Below are 17,430 nucleotides of genomic sequence, written 5' to 3'. Positions count from 1 at the left end.
TAAAAGGCATCTGGCAGGAGTAAATTCAGCCACAATCACAAATATATTATGATAAATATATATTTTAAACAACTGCATTTTCACAAATGTAATATATAATCGCCAAGCCCATTCAAAAATAATTAGGGGACTGACTCCGGAAGAATGATGAAGTGGCTAGTCACTTTCATGGCGTATAGGCATACATTTACACACAAACACACTGGACCAACATTGTCCTTCTCGCGAGATAAATATAAATATTATGTTTTTTCATACCAGATTGACATCATTTACGTTGTCATACCTGCCAGATTAATAAGAATAAATTATATGTTCCTTGGAGAACACAGAATGATCAAGCTATTGAGTAACAGAAGATCAGAGACCATTGACAGCCATTTTACCAGTAGGTATAGTAACTTGTCATCTTTCATGTTCAACAACACACCAATCACATGTTACAACAGGAAACACAGCAGGTCAAAAGCAAGCTTACTGTAAGGCCAGGAAGGTCTTCCATATCACTAGAAATAGAAAGACAGCATCCCTGGGTGGGCTCAAATCACCAACTTTTAAATTAACAGTCTAACGCGCCAACAAATTGCACCACAGAGACTTGTGGTTATACTGACCCTCAGCAGGCCAAAGTCTCATGGAAGCTCACGCCAAGTCAGGAAGGGTCAGTTCACATCTCCACAATCTGAAAAATGTCATCCCTGGGTGGTGTCAAAGCACCAACCTTTAGATTGACAGTCAAACACGCTAACTGATTGCACGAGAGAGGCTTGTGTTGGCATTGACCCTCAGCACGGCAATTTAACAGGAATCTCATAACAGGTAGTCACATCGACATCATGGAGCACAACAAACTGAAAACTGTCGTCCCTGGGTGGGCTCGAACCACCAACCTTTAGATTAACAGTCTAACGCGCTAACCAATTGCGCCACAGAGACTTGTGGTGTATTTAATACTGACGCTAGATCGCTGGCCATTTGTGCTCTCATCCAACTGAACATGGAGTTTACGAAACAACAACACTTTGTTCCAATGGTTGTGTTAACGTGCATCGAAAGTGCAGCAACATTTTCAAGGAAGTAGCCCTGTAGTTTTCTAATGTTTGTTAGCTTTTTGAATGGCCTTAAAAGGGCAAAGATGTAGCGCAATGTTCGTCAGCGCAACATTATATTAAAAGGCATCTGGCAGGAGTAAATTCAGCCACAATCACAAATATATTATGATAAATATATATTTTAAACAACTGCATTTTCACAAATGTAATATATAATCGCCAAGCCCATTCAAAAATAATTAGGGGACTGACTCCGGAAGAATGATGAAGTGGCTAGTCACTTTCATGGCGTATAGGCATACATTTACACACAAACACACTGGACCAACATTGTCCTTCTCGCGAGATAAATATAAATAATATGTTTTTTCATACCAGATTGACATCATTTACGTTGTCATACTAGCCAGATTAATAAGAATAAATGATATGTTCCTTGGAGAACACAGAATGATCAAGCTATTGAGTAACAGAAGATCAGAGACCATTGACAGCCATTTTACCAGTAGGTATAGTAACTTGTCATCTTTCATGTTCAACAACACACCAATCACATGTTACAACAGGAAACACAGCAGGTCAAAAGCAAGCTTACTGTAAGGCCAGGAAGGTCTTCCATATCACTAGAAATAGAAAGACAGCATCCCTGGGTGGGCTCAAATCACCAACTTTTAAATTAACAGTCTAACGCGCCAACAAATTGCACCACAGAGACTTGTGGTTATACTGACCCTCAGCAGGCCAAAGTCTCATGGAAGCTCACGCCAAGTCAGGAAGGGTCAGTTCACATCTCCACAATCTGAAAAATGTCATCCCTGGGTGGTGTCAAAGCACCAACCTTTAGATTGACAGTCAAACACGCTAACTGATTGCACGAGAGAGGCTTGTGTTGGCATTGACCCTCAGCACGGCAATTTAACAGGAATCTCATAACAGGTAGTCACATCGACATCATGGAGCACAACAAACTGAAAACTGTCGTCCCTGGGTGGGCTCGAACCACCAACCTTTAGATTAACAGTCTAACGCGCTAACCAATTGCGCCACAGAGACTTGTGGTGTATTTAATACTGACGCTAGATCGCTGGCCATTTGTGCTCTCATCCAACTGAACATGGAGTTTACGAAACAACAACACTTTGTTCCAATGGTTGTGTTAACGTGCATCGAAAGTGCAGCAACATTTTCAAGGAAGTAGCCCTGTAGTTTTCTAATGTTTGTTAGCTTTTTGAATGGCCTTAAAAGGGCAAAGATGTAGCGCAATGTTCGTCAGCGCAACATTATATTAAAAGGCATCTGGCAGGAGTAAATTCAGCCACAATCACAAATATATTATGATAAATATATATTTTAAACAACTGCATTTTCACAAATGTAATATATAATCGCCAAGCCCATTCAAAAATAATTAGGGGACTGACTCCGGAAGAATGATGAAGTGGCTAGTCACTTTCATGGCGTATAGGCATACATTTACACACAAACACACTGGACCAACATTGTCCTTCTCGCGAGATAAATATAAATATTATGTTTTTTCATACCAGATTGACATCATTTACGTTGTCATACCTGCCAGATTAATAAGAATAAATTATATGTTCCTTGGAGAACACAGAATGATCAAGCTATTGAGTAACAGAAGATCAGAGACCATTGACAGCCATTTTACCAGTAGGTATAGTAACTTGTCATCTTTCATGTTCAACAACACACCAATCACATGTTACAACAGGAAACACAGCAGGTCAAAAGCAAGCTTACTGTAAGGCCAGGAAGGTCTTCCATATCACTAGAAATAGAAAGACAGCATCCCTGGGTGGGCTCAAATCACCAACTTTTAAATTAACAGTCTAACGCGCCAACAAATTGCACCACAGAGACTTGTGGTTATACTGACCCTCAGCAGGCCAAAGTCTCATGGAAGCTCACGCCAAGTCAGGAAGGGTCAGTTCACATCTCCACAATCTGAAAAATGTCATCCCTGGGTGGTGTCAAAGCACCAACCTTTAGATTGACAGTCAAACACGCTAACTGATTGCACGAGAGAGGCTTGTGTTGGCATTGACCCTCAGCACGGCAATTTAACAGGAATCTCATAACAGGTAGTCACATCGACATCATGGAGCACAACAAACTGAAAACTGTCGTCCCTGGGTGGGCTCGAACCACCAACCTTTAGATTAACAGTCTAACGCGCTAACCAATTGCGCCACAGAGACTTGTGGTGTATTTAATACTGACGCTAGATCGCTGGCCATTTGTGCTCTCATCCAACTGAACATGGAGTTTACGAAACAACAACACTTTGTTCCAATGGTTGTGTTAACGTGCATCGAAAGTGCAGCAACATTTTCAAGGAAGTAGCCCTGTAGTTTTCTAATGTTTGTTAGCTTTTTGAATGGCCTTAAAAGGGCAAAGATGTAGCGCAATGTTCGTCAGCGCAACATTATATTAAAAGGCATCTGGCAGGAGTAAATTCAGCCACAATCACAAATATATTATGATAAATATATATTTTAAACAACTGCATTTTCACAAATGTAATATATAATCGCCAAGCCCATTCAAAAATAATTAGGGGACTGACTCCGGAAGAATGATGAAGTGGCTAGTCACTTTCATGGCGTATAGGCATACATTTACACACAAACACACTGGACCAACATTGTCCTTCTCGCGAGATAAATATAAATAATATGTTTTTTCATACCAGATTGACATCATTTACGTTGTCATACTAGCCAGATTAATAAGAATAAATGATATGTTCCTTGGAGAACACAGAATGATCAAGCTATTGAGTAACAGAAGATCAGAGACCATTGACAGCCATTTTACCAGTAGGTATAGTAACTTGTCATCTTTCATGTTCAACAACACACCAATCACATGTTACAACAGGAAACACAGCAGGTCAAAAGCAAGCTTACTGTAAGGCCAGGAAGGTCTTCCATATCACTAGAAATAGAAAGACAGCATCCCTGGGTGGGCTCAAATCACCAACTTTTAAATTAACAGTCTAACGCGCCAACAAATTGCACCACAGAGACTTGTGGTTATACTGACCCTCAGCAGGCCAAAGTCTCATGGAAGCTCACGCCAAGTCAGGAAGGGTCAGTTCACATCTCCACAATCTGAAAAATGTCATCCCTGGGTGGTGTCAAAGCACCAACCTTTAGATTGACAGTCAAACACGCTAACTGATTGCACGAGAGAGGCTTGTGTTGGCATTGACCCTCAGCACGGCAATTTAACAGGAATCTCATAACAGGTAGTCACATCGACATCATGGAGCACAACAAACTGAAAACTGTCGTCCCTGGGTGGGCTCGAACCACCAACCTTTAGATTAACAGTCTAACGCGCTAACCAATTGCGCCACAGAGACTTGTGGTGTATTTAATACTGACGCTAGATCGCTGGCCATTTGTGCTCTCATCCAACTGAACATGGAGTTTACGAAACAACAACACTTTGTTCCAATGGTTGTGTTAACGTGCATCGAAAGTGCAGCAACATTTTCAAGGAAGTAGCCCTGTAGTTTTCTAATGTTTGTTAGCTTTTTGAATGGCCTTAAAAGGGCAAAGATGTAGCGCAATGTTCGTCAGCGCAACATTATATTAAAAGGCATCTGGCAGGAGTAAATTCAGCCACAATCACAAATATATTATGATAAATATATATTTTAAACAACTGCATTTTCACAAATGTAATATATAATCGCCAAGCCCATTCAAAAATAATTAGGGGACTGACTCCGGAAGAATGATGAAGTGGCTAGTCACTTTCATGGCGTATAGGCATACATTTACACACAAACACACTGGACCAACATTGTCCTTCTCGCGAGATAAATATAAATAATATGTTTTTTCATACCAGATTGACATCATTTACGTTGTCATACTAGCCAGATTAATAAGAATAAATGATATGTTCCTTGGAGAACACAGAATGATCAAGCTATTGAGTAACAGAAGATCAGAGACCATTGACAGCCATTTTACCAGTAGGTATAGTAACTTGTCATCTTTCATGTTCAACAACACACCAATCACATGTTACAACAGGAAACACAGCAGGTCAAAAGCAAGCTTACTGTAAGGCCAGGAAGGTCTTCCATATCACTAGAAATAGAAAGACAGCATCCCTGGGTGGGCTCAAATCACCAACTTTTAAATTAACAGTCTAACGCGCCAACAAATTGCACCACAGAGACTTGTGGTTATACTGACCCTCAGCAGGCCAAAGTCTCATGGAAGCTCACGCCAAGTCAGGAAGGGTCAGTTCACATCTCCACAATCTGAAAAATGTCATCCCTGGGTGGTGTCAAAGCACCAACCTTTAGATTGACAGTCAAACACGCTAACTGATTGCACGAGAGAGGCTTGTGTTGGCATTGACCCTCAGCACGGCAATTTAACAGGAATCTCATAACAGGTAGTCACATCGACATCATGGAGCACAACAAACTGAAAACTGTCGTCCCTGGGTGGGCTCGAACCACCAACCTTTAGATTAACAGTCTAACGCGCTAACCAATTGCGCCACAGAGACTTGTGGTGTATTTAATACTGACGCTAGATCGCTGGCCATTTGTGCTCTCATCCAACTGAACATGGAGTTTACGAAACAACAACACTTTGTTCCAATGGTTGTGTTAACGTGCATCGAAAGTGCAGCAACATTTTCAAGGAAGTAGCCCTGTAGTTTTCTAATGTTTGTTAGCTTTTTGAATGGCCTTAAAAGGGCAAAGATGTAGCGCAATGTTCGTCAGCGCAACATTATATTAAAAGGCATCTGGCAGGAGTAAATTCAGCCACAATCACAAATATATTATGATAAATATATATTTTAAACAACTGCATTTTCACAAATGTAATATATAATCGCCAAGCCCATTCAAAAATAATTAGGGGACTGACTCCGGAAGAATGATGAAGTGGCTAGTCACTTTCATGGCGTATAGGCATACATTTACACACAAACACACTGGACCAACATTGTCCTTCTCGCGAGATAAATATAAATAATATGTTTTTTCATACCAGATTGACATCATTTACGTTGTCATACTAGCCAGATTAATAAGAATAAATTATATGTTCCTTGGAGAACACAGAATGATCAAGCTATTGAGTAACAGAAGATCAGAGACCATTGACAGCCATTTTACCAGTAGGTATAGTAACTTGTCATCTTTCATGTTCAACAACACACCAATCACATGTTACAACAGGAAACACAGCAGGTCAAAAGCAAGCTTACTGTAAGGCCAGGAAGGTCTTCCATATCACTAGAAATAGAAAGACAGCATCCCTGGGTGGGCTCAAATCACCAACTTTTAAATTAACAGTCTAACGCGCCAACAAATTGCACCACAGAGACTTGTGGTTATACTGACCCTCAGCAGGCCAAAGTCTCATGGAAGCTCACGCCAAGTCAGGAAGGGTCAGTTCACATCTCCACAATCTGAAAAATGTCATCCCTGGGTGGTGTCAAAGCACCAACCTTTAGATTGACAGTCAAACACGCTAACTGATTGCACGAGAGAGGCTTGTGTTGGCATTGACCCTCAGCACGGCAATTTAACAGGAATCTCATAACAGGTAGTCACATCGACATCATGGAGCACAACAAACTGAAAACTGTCGTCCCTGGGTGGGCTCGAACCACCAACCTTTAGATTAACAGTCTAACGCGCTAACCAATTGCGCCACAGAGACTTGTGGTGTATTTAATACTGACGCTAGATCGCTGGCCATTTGTGCTCTCATCCAACTGAACATGGAGTTTACGAAACAACAACACTTTGTTCCAATGGTTGTGTTAACGTGCATCGAAAGTGCAGCAACATTTTCAAGGAAGTAGCCCTGTAGTTTTCTAATGTTTGTTAGCTTTTTGAATGGCCTTAAAAGGGCAAAGATGTAGCGCAATGTTCGTCAGCGCAACATTATATTAAAAGGCATCTGGCAGGAGTAAATTCAGCCACAATCACAAATATATTATGATAAATATATATTTTAAACAACTGCATTTTCACAAATGTAATATATAATCGCCAAGCCCATTCAAAAATAATTAGGGGACTGACTCCGGAAGAATGATGAAGTGGCTAGTCACTTTCATGGCGTATAGGCATACATTTACACACAAACACACTGGACCAACATTGTCCTTCTCGCGAGATAAATATAAATAATATGTTTTTTCATACCAGATTGACATCATTTACGTTGTCATACTAGCCAGATTAATAAGAATAAATGATATGTTCCTTGGAGAACACAGAATGATCAAGCTATTGAGTAACAGAAGATCAGAGACCATTGACAGCCATTTTACCAGTAGGTATAGTAACTTGTCATCTTTCATGTTCAACAACACACCAATCACATGTTACAACAGGAAACACAGCAGGTCAAAAGCAAGCTTACTGTAAGGCCAGGAAGGTCTTCCATATCACTAGAAATAGAAAGACAGCATCCCTGGGTGGGCTCAAATCACCAACTTTTAAATTAACAGTCTAACGCGCCAACAAATTGCACCACAGAGACTTGTGGTTATACTGACCCTCAGCAGGCCAAAGTCTCATGGAAGCTCACGCCAAGTCAGGAAGGGTCAGTTCACATCTCCACAATCTGAAAAATGTCATCCCTGGGTGGTGTCAAAGCACCAACCTTTAGATTGACAGTCAAACACGCTAACTGATTGCACGAGAGAGGCTTGTGTTGGCATTGACCCTCAGCACGGCAATTTAACAGGAATCTCATAACAGGTAGTCACATCGACATCATGGAGCACAACAAACTGAAAACTGTCGTCCCTGGGTGGGCTCGAACCACCAACCTTTAGATTAACAGTCTAACGCGCTAACCAATTGCGCCACAGAGACTTGTGGTGTATTTAATACTGACGCTAGATCGCTGGCCATTTGTGCTCTCATCCAACTGAACATGGAGTTTACGAAACAACAACACTTTGTTCCAATGGTTGTGTTAACGTGCATCGAAAGTGCAGCAACATTTTCAAGGAAGTAGCCCTGTAGTTTTCTAATGTTTGTTAGCTTTTTGAATGGCCTTAAAAGGGCAAAGATGTAGCGCAATGTTCGTCAGCGCAACATTATATTAAAAGGCATCTGGCAGGAGTAAATTCAGCCACAATCACAAATATATTATGATAAATATATATTTTAAACAACTGCATTTTCACAAATGTAATATATAATCGCCAAGCCCATTCAAAAATAATTAGGGGACTGACTCCGGAAGAATGATGAAGTGGCTAGTCACTTTCATGGCGTATAGGCATACATTTACACACAAACACACTGGACCAACATTGTCCTTCTCGCGAGATAAATATAAATAATATGTTTTTTCATACCAGATTGACATCATTTACGTTGTCATACTAGCCAGATTAATAAGAATAAATGATATGTTCCTTGGAGAACACAGAATGATCAAGCTATTGAGTAACAGAAGATCAGAGACCATTGACAGCCATTTTACCAGTAGGTATAGTAACTTGTCATCTTTCATGTTCAACAACACACCAATCACATGTTACAACAGGAAACACAGCAGGTCAAAAGCAAGCTTACTGTAAGGCCAGGAAGGTCTTCCATATCACTAGAAATAGAAAGACAGCATCCCTGGGTGGGCTCAAATCACCAACTTTTAAATTAACAGTCTAACGCGCCAACAAATTGCACCACAGAGACTTGTGGTTATACTGACCCTCAGCAGGCCAAAGTCTCATGGAAGCTCACGCCAAGTCAGGAAGGGTCAGTTCACATCTCCACAATCTGAAAAATGTCATCCCTGGGTGGTGTCAAAGCACCAACCTTTAGATTGACAGTCAAACACGCTAACTGATTGCACGAGAGAGGCTTGTGTTGGCATTGACCCTCAGCACGGCAATTTAACAGGAATCTCATAACAGGTAGTCACATCGACATCATGGAGCACAACAAACTGAAAACTGTCGTCCCTGGGTGGGCTCGAACCACCAACCTTTAGATTAACAGTCTAACGCGCTAACCAATTGCGCCACAGAGACTTGTGGTGTATTTAATACTGACGCTAGATCGCTGGCCATTTGTGCTCTCATCCAACTGAACATGGAGTTTACGAAACAACAACACTTTGTTCCAATGGTTGTGTTAACGTGCATCGAAAGTGCAGCAACATTTTCAAGGAAGTAGCCCTGTAGTTTTCTAATGTTTGTTAGCTTTTTGAATGGCCTTAAAAGGGCAAAGATGTAGCGCAATGTTCGTCAGCGCAACATTATATTAAAAGGCATCTGGCAGGAGTAAATTCAGCCACAATCACAAATATATTATGATAAATATATATTTTAAACAACTGCATTTTCACAAATGTAATATATAATCGCCAAGCCCATTCAAAAATAATTAGGGGACTGACTCCGGAAGAATGATGAAGTGGCTAGTCACTTTCATGGCGTATAGGCATACATTTACACACAAACACACTGGACCAACATTGTCCTTCTCGCGAGATAAATATAAATAATATGTTTTTTCATACCAGATTGACATCATTTACGTTGTCATACTAGCCAGATTAATAAGAATAAATGATATGTTCCTTGGAGAACACAGAATGATCAAGCTATTGAGTAACAGAAGATCAGAGACCATTGACAGCCATTTTACCAGTAGGTATAGTAACTTGTCATCTTTCATGTTCAACAACACACCAATCACATGTTACAACAGGAAACACAGCAGGTCAAAAGCAAGCTTACTGTAAGGCCAGGAAGGTCTTCCATATCACTAGAAATAGAAAGACAGCATCCCTGGGTGGGCTCAAATCACCAACTTTTAAATTAACAGTCTAACGCGCCAACAAATTGCACCACAGAGACTTGTGGTTATACTGACCCTCAGCAGGCCAAAGTCTCATGGAAGCTCACGCCAAGTCAGGAAGGGTCAGTTCACATCTCCACAATCTGAAAAATGTCATCCCTGGGTGGTGTCAAAGCACCAACCTTTAGATTGACAGTCAAACACGCTAACTGATTGCACGAGAGAGGCTTGTGTTGGCATTGACCCTCAGCACGGCAATTTAACAGGAATCTCATAACAGGTAGTCACATCGACATCATGGAGCACAACAAACTGAAAACTGTCGTCCCTGGGTGGGCTCGAACCACCAACCTTTAGATTAACAGTCTAACGCGCTAACCAATTGCGCCACAGAGACTTGTGGTGTATTTAATACTGACGCTAGATCGCTGGCCATTTGTGCTCTCATCCAACTGAACATGGAGTTTACGAAACAACAACACTTTGTTCCAATGGTTGTGTTAACGTGCATCGAAAGTGCAGCAACATTTTCAAGGAAGTAGCCCTGTAGTTTTCTAATGTTTGTTAGCTTTTTGAATGGCCTTAAAAGGGCAAAGATGTAGCGCAATGTTCGTCAGCGCAACATTATATTAAAAGGCATCTGGCAGGAGTAAATTCAGCCACAATCACAAATATATTATGATAAATATATATTTTAAACAACTGCATTTTCACAAATGTAATATATAATCGCCAAGCCCATTCAAAAATAATTAGGGGACTGACTCCGGAAGAATGATGAAGTGGCTAGTCACTTTCATGGCGTATAGGCATACATTTACACACAAACACACTGGACCAACATTGTCCTTCTCGCGAGATAAATATAAATAATATGTTTTTTCATACCAGATTGACATCATTTACGTTGTCATACTAGCCAGATTAATAAGAATAAATGATATGTTCCTTGGAGAACACAGAATGATCAAGCTATTGAGTAACAGAAGATCAGAGACCATTGACAGCCATTTTACCAGTAGGTATAGTAACTTGTCATCTTTCATGTTCAACAACACACCAATCACATGTTACAACAGGAAACACAGCAGGTCAAAAGCAAGCTTACTGTAAGGCCAGGAAGGTCTTCCATATCACTAGAAATAGAAAGACAGCATCCCTGGGTGGGCTCAAATCACCAACTTTTAAATTAACAGTCTAACGCGCCAACAAATTGCACCACAGAGACTTGTGGTTATACTGACCCTCAGCAGGCCAAAGTCTCATGGAAGCTCACGCCAAGTCAGGAAGGGTCAGTTCACATCTCCACAATCTGAAAAATGTCATCCCTGGGTGGTGTCAAAGCACCAACCTTTAGATTGACAGTCAAACACGCTAACTGATTGCACGAGAGAGGCTTGTGTTGGCATTGACCCTCAGCACGGCAATTTAACAGGAATCTCATAACAGGTAGTCACATCGACATCATGGAGCACAACAAACTGAAAACTGTCGTCCCTGGGTGGGCTCGAACCACCAACCTTTAGATTAACAGTCTAACGCGCTAACCAATTGCGCCACAGAGACTTGTGGTGTATTTAATACTGACGCTAGATCGCTGGCCATTTGTGCTCTCATCCAACTGAACATGGAGTTTACGAAACAACAACACTTTGTTCCAATGGTTGTGTTAACGTGCATCGAAAGTGCAGCAACATTTTCAAGGAAGTAGCCCTGTAGTTTTCTAATGTTTGTTAGCTTTTTGAATGGCCTTAAAAGGGCAAAGATGTAGCGCAATGTTCGTCAGCGCAACATTATATTAAAAGGCATCTGGCAGGAGTAAATTCAGCCACAATCACAAATATATTATGATAAATATATATTTTAAACAACTGCATTTTCACAAATGTAATATATAATCGCCAAGCCCATTCAAAAATAATTAGGGGACTGACTCCGGAAGAATGATGAAGTGGCTAGTCACTTTCATGGCGTATAGGCATACATTTACACACAAACACACTGGACCAACATTGTCCTTCTCGCGAGATAAATATAAATAATATGTTTTTTCATACCAGATTGACATCATTTACGTTGTCATACTAGCCAGATTAATAAGAATAAATGATATGTTCCTTGGAGAACACAGAATGATCAAGCTATTGAGTAACAGAAGATCAGAGACCATTGACAGCCATTTTACCAGTAGGTATAGTAACTTGTCATCTTTCATGTTCAACAACACACCAATCACATGTTACAACAGGAAACACAGCAGGTCAAAAGCAAGCTTACTGTAAGGCCAGGAAGGTCTTCCATATCACTAGAAATAGAAAGACAGCATCCCTGGGTGGGCTCAAATCACCAACTTTTAAATTAACAGTCTAACGCGCCAACAAATTGCACCACAGAGACTTGTGGTTATACTGACCCTCAGCAGGCCAAAGTCTCATGGAAGCTCACGCCAAGTCAGGAAGGGTCAGTTCACATCTCCACAATCTGAAAAATGTCATCCCTGGGTGGTGTCAAAGCACCAACCTTTAGATTGACAGTCAAACACGCTAACTGATTGCACGAGAGAGGCTTGTGTTGGCATTGACCCTCAGCACGGCAATTTAACAGGAATCTCATAACAGGTAGTCACATCGACATCATGGAGCACAACAAACTGAAAACTGTCGTCCCTGGGTGGGCTCGAACCACCAACCTTTAGATTAACAGTCTAACGCGCTAACCAATTGCGCCACAGAGACTTGTGGTGTATTTAATACTGACGCTAGATCGCTGGCCATTTGTGCTCTCATCCAACTGAACATGGAGTTTACGAAACAACAACACTTTGTTCCAATGGTTGTGTTAACGTGCATCGAAAGTGCAGCAACATTTTCAAGGAAGTAGCCCTGTAGTTTTCTAATGTTTGTTAGCTTTTTGAATGGCCTTAAAAGGGCAAAGATGTAGCGCAATGTTCGTCAGCGCAACATTATATTAAAAGGCATCTGGCAGGAGTAAATTCAGCCACAATCACAAATATATTATGATAAATATATATTTTAAACAACTGCATTTTCACAAATGTAATATATAATCGCCAAGCCCATTCAAAAATAATTAGGGGACTGACTCCGGAAGAATGATGAAGTGGCTAGTCACTTTCATGGCGTATAGGCATACATTTACACACAAACACACTGGACCAACATTGTCCTTCTCGCGAGATAAATATAAATAATATGTTTTTTCATACCAGATTGACATCATTTACGTTGTCATACTAGCCAGATTAATAAGAATAAATGATATGTTCCTTGGAGAACACAGAATGATCAAGCTATTGAGTAACAGAAGATCAGAGACCATTGACAGCCATTTTACCAGTAGGTATAGTAACTTGTCATCTTTCATGTTCAACAACACACCAATCACATGTTACAACAGGAAACACAGCAGGTCAAAAGCAAGCTTACTGTAAGGCCAGGAAGGTCTTCCATATCACTAGAAATAGAAAGACAGCATCCCTGGGTGGGCTCAAATCACCAACTTTTAAATTAACAGTCTAACGCGCCAACAAATTGCACCACAGAGACTTGTGGTTATACTGACCCTCAGCAGGCCAAAGTCTCATGGAAGCTCACGCCAAGTCAGGAAGGGTCAGTTCACATCTCCACAATCTGAAAAATGTCATCCCTGGGTGGTGTCAAAGCACCAACCTTTAGATTGACAGTCAAACACGCTAACTGATTGCACGAGAGAGGCTTGTGTTGGCATTGACCCTCAGCACGGCAATTTAACAGGAATCTCATAACAGGTAGTCACATCGACATCATGGAGCACAACAAACTGAAAACTGTCGTCCCTGGGTGGGCTCGAACCACCAACCTTTAGATTAACAGTCTAACGCGCTAACCAATTGCGCCACAGAGACTTGTGGTGTATTTAATACTGACGCTAGATCGCTGGCCATTTGTGCTCTCATCCAACTGAACATGGAGTTTACGAAACAACAACACTTTGTTCCAATGGTTGTGTTAACGTGCATCGAAAGTGCAGCAACATTTTCAAGGAAGTAGCCCTGTAGTTTTCTAATGTTTGTTAGCTTTTTGAATGGCCTTAAAAGGGCAAAGATGTAGCGCAATGTTCGTCAGCGCAACATTATATTAAAAGGCATCTGGCAGGAGTAAATTCAGCCACAATCACAAATATATTATGATAAATATATATTTTAAACAACTGCATTTTCACAAATGTAATATATAATCGCCAAGCCCATTCAAAAATAATTAGGGGACTGACTCCGGAAGAATGATGAAGTGGCTAGTCACTTTCATGGCGTATAGGCATACATTTACACACAAACACACTGGACCAACATTGTCCTTCTCGCGAGATAAATATAAATAATATGTTTTTTCATACCAGATTGACATCATTTACGTTGTCATACCTAGCCAGATTAATAAGAATAAATGATATGTTCCTTGGAGAACACAGAATGATCAAGCTATTGAGTAACAGAAGATCAGAGACCATTGACAGCCATTTTACCAGTAGGTATAGTAACTTGTCATCTTTCATGTTCAACAACACACCAATCACATGTTACAACAGGAAACACAGCAGGTCAAAAGCAAGCTTACTGTAAGGCCAGGAAGGTCTTCCATATCACTAGAAATAGAAAGACAGCATCCCTGGGTGGGCTCAAATCACCAACTTTTAAATTAACAGTCTAACGCGCCAACAAATTGCACCACAGAGACTTGTGGTTATACTGACCCTCAGCAGGCCAAAGTCTCATGGAAGCTCACGCCAAGTCAGGAAGGGTCAGTTCACATCTCCACAATCTGAAAAATGTCATCCCTGGGTGGTGTCAAAGCACCAACCTTTAGATTGACAGTCAAACACGCTAACTGATTGCACGAGAGAGGCTTGTGTTGGCATTGACCCTCAGCACGGCAATTTAACAGGAATCTCATAACAGGTAGTCACATCGACATCATGGAGCACAACAAACTGAAAACTGTCGTCCCTGGGTGGGCTCGAACCACCAACCTTTAGATTAACAGTCTAACGCGCTAACCAATTGCGCCACAGAGACTTGTGGTGTATTTAATACTGACGCTAGATCGCTGGCCATTTGTGCTCTCATCCAACTGAACATGGAGTTTACGAAACAACAACACTTTGTTCCAATGGTTGTGTTAACGTGCATCGAAAGTGCAGCAACATTTTCAAGGAAGTAGCCCTGTAGTTTTCTAATGTTTGTTAGCTTTTTGAATGGCCTTAAAAGGGCAAAGATGTAGCGCAATGTTCGTCAGCGCAACATTATATTAAAAGGCATCTGGCAGGAGTAAATTCAGCCACAATCACAAATATATTATGATAAATATATATTTTAAACAACTGCATTTTCACAAATGTAATATATAATCGCCAAGCCCATTCAAAAATAATTAGGGGACTGACTCCGGAAGAATGATGAAGTGGCTAGTCACTTTCATGGCGTATAGGCATACATTTACACACAAACACACTGGACCAACATTGTCCTTCTCGCGAGATAAATATAAATAATATGTTTTTTCATACCAGATTGACATCATTTACGTTGTCATACTAGCCAGATTAATAAGAATAAATGATATGTTCCTTGGAGAACACAGAATGATCAAGCTATTGAGTAACAGAAGATCAGAGACCATTGACAGCCATTTTACCAGTAGGTATAGTAACTTGTCATCTTTCATGTTCAACAACACACCAATCACATGTTACAACAGGAAACACAGCAGGTCAAAAGCAAGCTTACTGTAAGGCCAGGAAGGTCTTCCATATCACTAGAAATAGAAAGACAGCATCCCTGGGTGGGCTCAAATCACCAACTTTTAAATTAACAGTCTAACGCGCCAACAAATTGCACCACAGAGACTTGTGGTTATACTGACCCTCAGCAGGCCAAAGTCTCATGGAAGCTCACGCCAAGTCAGGAAGGGTCAGTTCACATCTCCACAATCTGAAAAATGTCATCCCTGGGTGGTGTCAAAGCACCAACCTTTAGATTGACAGTCAAACACGCTAACTGATTGCACGAGAGAGGCTTGTGTTGGCATTGACCCTCAGCACGGCAATTTAACAGGAATCTCATAACAGGTAGTCACATCGACATCATGGAGCACAACAAACTGAAAACTGTCGTCCCTGGGTGGGCTCGAACCACCAACCTTTAGATTAACAGTCTAACGCGCTAACCAATTGCGCCACAGAGACTTGTGGTGTATTTAATACTGACGCTAGATCGCTGGCCATTTGTGCTCTCATCCAACTGAACATGGAGTTTACGAAACAACAACACTTTGTTCCAATGGTTGTGTTAACGTGCATCGAAAGTGCAGCAACATTTTCAAGGAAGTAGCCCTGTAGTTTTCTAATGTTTGTTAGCTTTTTGAATGGCCTTAAAAGGGCAAAGATGTAGCGCAATGTTCGTCAGCGCAACATTATATTAAAAGGCATCTGGCAGGAGTAAATTCAGCCACAATCACAAATATATTATGATAAATATATATTTTAAACAACTGCATTTTCACAAATGTAATATATAATCGCCAAGCCCATTCAAAAATAATTAGGGGACTGACTCCGGAAGAATGATGAAGTGGCTAGTCACTTTCATGGCGTATAGGCATACATTTACACACAAACACACTGGACCAACATTGTCCTTCTCGCGAGATAAATATAAATAATATGTTTTTTCATACCAGATTGACATCATTTACGTTGTCATACTAGCCAGATTAATAAGAATAAATGATATGTTCCTTGGAGAACACAGAATGATCAAGCTATTGAGTAACAGAAGATCAGAGACCATTGACAGCCATTTTACCAGTAGGTATAGTAACTTGTCATCTTTCATGTTCAACAACACACCAATCACATGTTACAACAGGAAACACAGCAGGTCAAAAGCAAGCTTACTGTAAGGCCAGGAAGGTCTTCCATATCACTAGAAATAGAAAGACAGCATCCCTGGGTGGGCTCAAATCACCAACTTTTAAATTAACAGTCTAACGCGCCAACAAATTGCACCACAGAGACTTGTGGTTATACTGACCCTCAGCAGGCCAAAGTCTCATGGAAGCTCACGCCAAGTCAGGAAGGGTCAGTTCACATCTCCACAATCTGAAAAATGTCATCCCTGGGTGGTGTCAAAGCACCAACCTTTAGATTGACAGTCAAACACGCTAACTGATTGCACGAGAGAGGCTTGTGTTGGCATTGACCCTCAGCACGGCAATTTAACAGGAATCTCATAACAGGTAGTCACATCGACATCATGGAGCACAACAAACTGAAAACTGTCGTCCCTGGGTGGGCTCGAACCACCAACCTTTAGATTAACAGTCTAACGCGCTAACCAATTGCGCCACAGAGACTTGTGGTGTATTTAATACTGACGCTAGATCGCTGGCCATTTGTGCTCTCATCCAACTGAACATGGAGTTTACGAAACAACAACACTTTGTTCCAATGGTTGTGTTAACGTGCATCGAAAGTGCAGCA

At 40.9% G+C, this 17,430-nt stretch overlaps 15 non-coding genes across 15 annotated transcripts; all 15 read right to left on the bottom strand.

Moving 5' to 3' along the window:
- Positions 1 to 862: 862 nt before the first annotated feature.
- trnan-guu (transfer RNA asparagine (anticodon GUU)) lies at positions 863 to 936 on the bottom strand. The gene has a single exon. It is a non-coding gene; the product is annotated as a tRNA-Asn (tRNA).
- Positions 937 to 2,031: 1,095 nt separating this feature from the next.
- Positions 2,032 to 2,105, bottom strand: trnan-guu (transfer RNA asparagine (anticodon GUU)). The gene has a single exon. It is a non-coding gene; the product is annotated as a tRNA-Asn (tRNA).
- A 1,095-nt stretch (positions 2,106 to 3,200) lies between these two features.
- trnan-guu (transfer RNA asparagine (anticodon GUU)) lies at positions 3,201 to 3,274 on the bottom strand. The gene has a single exon. It is a non-coding gene; the product is annotated as a tRNA-Asn (tRNA).
- A 1,095-nt stretch (positions 3,275 to 4,369) lies between these two features.
- On the bottom strand, positions 4,370 to 4,443 carry trnan-guu (transfer RNA asparagine (anticodon GUU)). The gene has a single exon. It is a non-coding gene; the product is annotated as a tRNA-Asn (tRNA).
- A 1,095-nt stretch (positions 4,444 to 5,538) lies between these two features.
- trnan-guu (transfer RNA asparagine (anticodon GUU)) lies at positions 5,539 to 5,612 on the bottom strand. The gene has a single exon. It is a non-coding gene; the product is annotated as a tRNA-Asn (tRNA).
- Positions 5,613 to 6,707: 1,095 nt separating this feature from the next.
- On the bottom strand, positions 6,708 to 6,781 carry trnan-guu (transfer RNA asparagine (anticodon GUU)). The gene has a single exon. It is a non-coding gene; the product is annotated as a tRNA-Asn (tRNA).
- Positions 6,782 to 7,876: 1,095 nt separating this feature from the next.
- On the bottom strand, positions 7,877 to 7,950 carry trnan-guu (transfer RNA asparagine (anticodon GUU)). The gene has a single exon. It is a non-coding gene; the product is annotated as a tRNA-Asn (tRNA).
- A 1,095-nt stretch (positions 7,951 to 9,045) lies between these two features.
- Positions 9,046 to 9,119, bottom strand: trnan-guu (transfer RNA asparagine (anticodon GUU)). Its single transcript has one exon. It is a non-coding gene; the product is annotated as a tRNA-Asn (tRNA).
- Positions 9,120 to 10,214: 1,095 nt separating this feature from the next.
- trnan-guu (transfer RNA asparagine (anticodon GUU)) lies at positions 10,215 to 10,288 on the bottom strand. Its single transcript has one exon. It is a non-coding gene; the product is annotated as a tRNA-Asn (tRNA).
- Positions 10,289 to 11,383: 1,095 nt separating this feature from the next.
- Positions 11,384 to 11,457, bottom strand: trnan-guu (transfer RNA asparagine (anticodon GUU)). The gene has a single exon. It is a non-coding gene; the product is annotated as a tRNA-Asn (tRNA).
- A 1,095-nt stretch (positions 11,458 to 12,552) lies between these two features.
- On the bottom strand, positions 12,553 to 12,626 carry trnan-guu (transfer RNA asparagine (anticodon GUU)). Its single transcript has one exon. It is a non-coding gene; the product is annotated as a tRNA-Asn (tRNA).
- Positions 12,627 to 13,721: 1,095 nt separating this feature from the next.
- trnan-guu (transfer RNA asparagine (anticodon GUU)) lies at positions 13,722 to 13,795 on the bottom strand. Its single transcript has one exon. It is a non-coding gene; the product is annotated as a tRNA-Asn (tRNA).
- Positions 13,796 to 14,891: 1,096 nt separating this feature from the next.
- trnan-guu (transfer RNA asparagine (anticodon GUU)) lies at positions 14,892 to 14,965 on the bottom strand. The gene has a single exon. It is a non-coding gene; the product is annotated as a tRNA-Asn (tRNA).
- Positions 14,966 to 16,060: 1,095 nt separating this feature from the next.
- On the bottom strand, positions 16,061 to 16,134 carry trnan-guu (transfer RNA asparagine (anticodon GUU)). The gene has a single exon. It is a non-coding gene; the product is annotated as a tRNA-Asn (tRNA).
- A 1,095-nt stretch (positions 16,135 to 17,229) lies between these two features.
- trnan-guu (transfer RNA asparagine (anticodon GUU)) lies at positions 17,230 to 17,303 on the bottom strand. The gene has a single exon. It is a non-coding gene; the product is annotated as a tRNA-Asn (tRNA).
- Between the last annotated feature and the right edge of the window lie 127 nt (positions 17,304 to 17,430).

Source organism: Oncorhynchus clarkii, chromosome 21, assembly GCF_045791955.1.
Source record: "Oncorhynchus clarkii lewisi isolate Uvic-CL-2024 chromosome 21, UVic_Ocla_1.0, whole genome shotgun sequence".
In the NCBI taxonomy this organism is placed as follows: domain Eukaryota; kingdom Metazoa; phylum Chordata; class Actinopteri; order Salmoniformes; family Salmonidae; genus Oncorhynchus; species Oncorhynchus clarkii.
Note: the sequence above shows the minus strand (reverse complement) of the source record. Positions and strands in the feature narration are given on the sequence as shown.